Source organism: Schistocerca nitens, chromosome 2, assembly GCF_023898315.1.
Source record: "Schistocerca nitens isolate TAMUIC-IGC-003100 chromosome 2, iqSchNite1.1, whole genome shotgun sequence".
NCBI lineage: Eukaryota > Metazoa > Arthropoda > Insecta > Orthoptera > Acrididae > Schistocerca > Schistocerca nitens.
In genome coordinates, this window is record NC_064615.1 from 1,000,863,695 (window position 1) to 1,000,869,694 (window position 6,000).

Sequence of the window (6,000 nt, forward strand, 5' to 3'; positions counted from 1 at the left end):
ATTATATTACATCGTTGACTAACAATCAAGAGATTCTGGTCGTATGTAAAGTATACCAGCGGCAAGATGCAATCAACATCTTCACTGCACGATAACAATGGTGATTTTTTGATGAGAGTTCCACTAAAGCAGAGTTACTAAACACGACTTCCCAAAATTCCTTCACAAAAAAAATACGAACTAAATATTCCAGAATTCGAATTAAGCACAACTAGCTTCAGGAGTAGCTTAGAAGTAGATATCCTCGGTGTAGCAAAGCCGACTAAAACACTATATATAGCCAAGGCCTCCAGTGCAGACTGTATACGAGTCAGGTTTCTTTCAGAGTACGCTGACACAATAGCTCCATACTTAGCAATCATATACAACAGCTCGCTCGCAGAAAGATCCGTACCCAAAGTACGGAAAGCTGCACAAGTCACAACATTACCAAGAAAGGAAATAGGAGTAATCCGCTGAATTACAGCCCCATATCACTGACGTCAATTTGCAGTAGTATTTTGGAACATAAACTGTGCTCGAATATTATGAATCACCTCGAAGATAACGATTTATTGACAAACAGCCAATAGGGATTCAGAAAATATCGTTCTTGTGAAACACAACTAGCTCTTTATTCTTACGAAGTAATGAGTGCTATCGACAGGAAACGTCAAATTGTTTCCAACTTTTTAGGCTTCCAGAAGGATTTTGATGCTGTTTCTCACAAGCGACTTCTAATGAAATTGCTTGGCTATGCGGCATCGTTTCAGTTTTGTGACTCGTGATTTCTTGTCAGAAAGATCAGAGTTCATAGCAACTGAAGGAAGTCATCCAGTAAAACAGAAGTAATATCTGGCGTTCCCTAAGGAAGTGTTGTGGGGCTTCTGCTGTTCCTGATCTACATAAACGATTTCGGAGACAATGTGAGCAGCCCTCTTCGATTGTTTGCAGCCGTCTTGTAAAGTCATCAGGCGAATTGCAAAATGATTTAGTCATCTGTATGGAGCAAAAAGTGACAATTGGCACTATATAATAAAAAGTGTGATGTCACCCACATGAGTACTACTAACAGGAATCCGGTAACTTTCGGTTGCACGATAAGTGACACAAATCTAAAGGCTGAAACTCAGTTAAATACTTGGGGATTACAATTACGAATAACTTAAACTGGAACGATCACAGAACTAATATTGTGGGTGAAGCAAACAAATGGCTGCGATTTATTGGCAGAACGCTTAGAAAATGTAACAGGTCTACTAAAGAGACTGCTTACACTACGTTTTTCCGCCCTCTTCTATAGTATTGCTGTGCGGTGAGGGATCTGCATCAGATCGGATTGACGAAGTACATCGAAACAGTTCAAAGAATGTCAGCTCGCTATGTATTATAGCGATATAGGACAGACATACACGAATTGGGGTGGCACTATTGAAGACATTTTTCGCTGCGGCAGGACCATCTCATGAAATTTCAATCACCAACTTTCTCCACAGAGCGTGAAAATATTTTGTTTGGCGCCCACCTACTTAGGGAGAAATGACTATCGTGATAAAATAAGAGTAATCAGAGAATGTAGGCTTTCACAGCCGGTATCGTCTTCACTTAAAACTTCCGGGCTGATAGGCCGTGGTCGATGTATAAAACTCTCCGTTAAGTGGTCGATGTATAAATGTTCGATGTATAAAACTCTCCGCTAAGAGGGTTTTATACATCGACCACGGCCTATCAGCCCGGAAGTTTTAAGTGAAGAATAATCACAGTTCACCCGGCAAGATGTAAGTGTTCGTTTTTTCCGCGCGCGGTTCGAGAGTGGAATGGTAGAGGCGTAGCTTGAAGGTGGGTCTCTGAACTCTCTGCCGAGCACTTAATTGTGATTAGCAGAATAATAATGTAGATCGTGTGTTATTCCAGAGTGGAACGGTCAACAAGTAGTGTGAAATTATTTCGATGAACCCTGTGCCAGACAGGGGAACTCGGGGCAGAACGGGATAGCGGGGCACAATGGGAAATTGCTCTTTTCTAGACTGGACCGTGTTGCAACCTGTTGTGTGGGCATGTAACTATTTCTCCGAATGGAAGAGAAGTGAGGGCAGCCATTCTGATCTAGTTTGAAGTGCGAGATCTAAGTGAATTGTTGTCCGTCACGTTACCGCTTGCGTTGTTCTAACGTTTGATGAATTTCAACACCAGTTAAGCCGTTAATTGTTAATTGTATACCCTAAAACGACACATTCCCTTAAAGTGTATGGCATTTGTTATACTTTAGTTATTTAATGCGTTTAAATACGTCAGTTATTACACTCCATAAAAGTTGTTAACCTCAAAAGCGCTCTTGGGACGGAACGGGACGAGGCAGAATGGGATAATGTCCCGTTCTGCCCCGTCATATTTTGATGCAAGTAGAAAGCAAACCCAGCCTGGATGTTCATGGATGCCAGACTCTCCCAACCAGCTATGTTCGCCGAACAACTCAGCTTTCCAGATATCGCCCGAGGCTGTCATTCTAATCCCACTAATCTGTCAAAATACTCGGCGGACTACAAGACGAAAAGGAAAAACCGGCGTATTAACAGATTCTCTTTATAAGAAGGAACTGTAGAATGCTGTCGCACGTAAAGTAGGCCTACAGAAAGGAGGAGGGTGCACAAATATAAAAAAATGTCAGGACAGAGACGTCAGGTGCAATGCAACTTAAGGCCAAAATATCAAACTGTGCACCCAAAAAAAAAAAAAAAAAAAAAAACAGAGGACATCAAAGACCTTAAAAAAAATAAAAGGAAGAAGATGATGGACAAGAGAGAATCAGAGAGAGAGGGTGCTGAGTGTCTTTGCTGTGGGGACTTCTACTCCGTTTCTAATGAGGGCTGGGTCACATGCCGGAGTGGGCACACAATTCATGTGCTGGCATAGACAGTGAAGATGAAGAGGAAATACTGATTTGTGACTATTGTCGAAAGGACTAGTAGTTAGCTGTTTGGTGGCTATTAAGCATTGACATCTTTCAGAATGTCATTTAAATATTTTCTTATTTTGAAGAATGACTTTTTAATTGTTTAAATTACACATTCCTTAGTCTGAATTGCCTGTTATACAACATTTTGTCATAGTTTGATACGATATTCGTAATTCAGATTCAACGTTTATGCAATAATTTAACAAAAAATACCCTTATCCTATTCTGAATACTAACGCGAATTCTTTACAGACGAATGGAAAAACTGGTAGAAGACGACCTCGGGGAAGATCAGTTTGGATTCCGTAGAAATGTTGGAACACGTGAGGCAATACTGACCCTACGACTTATCTTAGTAAATAGATTAAGGAAAGGCAAACCTACGTTGCTAGCATTTGTAGACTTAGAGAAAGCTTTTGACAATGTTGACTGGAATACTCTCTTTCAAATTCTGAAGGTGGCAGGGGTAAAACACAAGGAGCGAAGGCTACTTACAATTTGTACAGAAACCAGATGGCAGTTATAAGAGTCGAGGGACATGAAAGGGAAGCAGTGGTTGGGAAGGGAGTGAGACAGGGTTGTAGCCTCTCCCCGATGCTATTCAATCTGTATATTGAGCAAGCAGTAAAGGAAACAAAAGAAAAGTTCGGAGTAGGTATTAAAATCCATGGAGAAGAAATAAAAACTTCGAGGCTTACAGATGACATTGTAATTCTGTCAGAGACAGCAAAGGACTTGGAAGAGCAGTTGAACGGAATGGACAGTGTCTTGAAAGGAGGATATAAGATGAACATCAACAAAAGCAAAACGAGGATAATGGAATGTAGTTGAATTAAGTCGGGTGATGCGGAGGGAATTAGATTAGGGAATGAGACTCTTACAGTAGTAAAGGAGTTTCGCTATTTGGGGAGCAAAATAACTGATGATGGTCGAAGTAGAGAGGATATAAAATGTAGACTGGCAATGGCAAGGAAATCGTTTCTGAAGAAGACAAATTTGTTAACATCGAGTATTGATTTAAGTGTCAGGAAGTCGTTTCTGAAGGTGTTTGTATGGAGTGTAGCCATGTATGGAAGTGAAACATGGAAGATAAATAGTTTGGACAAGAAGAGAATAGAATCTTACGAAATGTGGTGCTACATAAGAATGCTGAAGTTTAGAGGGGTAGATCACATAACTAATGATGAAGCATTGAATAGAATTGGGGTGAAGAGAAGTTTGTGGCACAACTTGACTAGAAGAAGGGATCGGTTGGTAGGAGATGTTCTGACGCATCAAGGGATCACCAATTTAGTACTGAAGGGCAGCGTCGAGGGTAAAAATCGTAGAGGGAGACGAAGAGATGAATACACTAAGCAGATTCAGATGGATGTAGGATGTAGTAGGTACTGGGAGATGAAGAAGCTTGCACAGGATATAGTAGCATGGAAAGCTGCATCAAACCAGACTCAGGACTGAAGACCACAACAACAACAACATCCAATTCTGCACCGTGGGTGGGGCGGAACGGGAAATATGCAAGACTTTCTTTTAAAAACTGTAAAAAATGCAAAATGTATTGTTTCAAGTGATTTTAAAATAAGGTACATTAGGTTACACTACACTTTAAGAAGTGTTTCCTTGTGTTACCTTATTTTATAGAAATTGTTAAACATTATGTATCCCGTTTCGCCCCGAGTTCCGCTAATTGTGAACTGCAGAACAATAATGTAAATACAGAAGAAAGCATCATTTAGAGTTATAGGATTCGTTCCATGGACGTTTCAATAGCGGATGCGTTTATCACAATGTATACAATGTAAAGGACGGTGGCTCTTCAAGAAAAACCTAAGTGACGTGGAACATTTTGGTGGAAGTAACTTGACAAACCTGCAGCAGCAAGTAGCAGACTTCGCAGAGGTGTCCCTCGCGCGGCGGAGGAGCGAGCAGCTAATGGAAGGCGTCCAGTGAGCGGTAGCCGTGCGACGCTGTTGAGTAGTGCGGCCGGACTGCCCGGCCACGCGGTCCCCCGCCTCCCACTATAGGCACGCCGAACACCCCCCCCCCTCTCCCCCGCGCCTAGCAGACACCTAGTCCACTCCACGCACTCAGCTGATCAGTCCGGTTCGAGCCGCCGGCCGGCACCCTTCGACAGGAAGCGCGGTTCCATCCAGATTCTCCACGATATTTCCAGCCGCGCCGGAAAACACTGTGCAGCGGCGGCTCGGCGCGGCGTGCCCGCTACGGTCGTCGACGGCTTGCGTCACCGCGCCGCGCACAAAAAAGGCCGCCATGTCCCGCGGGGACGATACGTGTATCGCCGTATTGGCTGATCGGGGAAAAGAGGCGAAGGTCGCATCCACGCGGGGGCAACCGACGCGAACTGGATTACGGTGGAAGCGGTAATGCTGAACTAGTGTCAGCACTCGCTGCGCAAGAGGCGATGGTACGCGGTCGAGAGGCACAAACAACGCGCTAAGAAGCAGACGTGTCGCTGACGTCTGAAAAATTGTCTTGTCTCGTTTTGCGCCGCCCAGTGAAAGCTTAGGCCGTGGATGATACAAACAGCGCTCGGTGTCATTATAAAGGGCGAGTCTTATTAACGTTTAAAAATTCCCGGAGCGACGTAGTAATTTGATATAACACACCAGGGGGCGCAAATGTCGGGGAATAGCCCAAAAATAAATCAGAAATGTTGAACATACGACGTCACCAGAAAAAGTACGTCGCCACATGCGCAGAGGTTGGGCTTGCGTGTGAAGGGATGATTGAGCGATGCAATACTTCCAAACGGTGTAAATTTCGAATACCTTTCGTAAATGTCTGTTCTTATAAACGTGGAAACTGCAAAATTATTTTCCTCGCTGTAACCAAGTAAGAGCTGTTCTTATTTTGTGTTTCTTCTCTTTCGTCCCTTCTTTTTTTTAACAGATATTATTTAGTAATGAAAACGTAGATCATTTACGGGTAACGACGCAATTCGAAAGCTTATACTCATTTACTTACGACGCAGTATGGTAGGTTTTTGTGTACTTGCAATAAACCAGTGGAGACGGCGAGGCCGATGAATAAAATAATAAATCTTA

The 6,000-nt window shown here is 43.0% G+C and overlaps 1 protein-coding gene across 1 annotated transcript in view; it reads right to left on the bottom strand.

Annotated features, from left to right (window-relative positions):
* LOC126234757 (uncharacterized) overlaps window positions 1-4,919 on the bottom strand; it is a 120,235-nt gene extending 115,316 nt beyond the window's left edge. The window contains exon 1 of the mRNA XM_049943506.1: window positions 4,805-4,919. The gene's annotated coding sequence lies outside the window, so the exon portion shown is untranslated. The remainder of the gene's footprint in view (window positions 1-4,804) is intronic.
* Window positions 4,920-6,000: the final 1,081 nt, after the last annotated feature.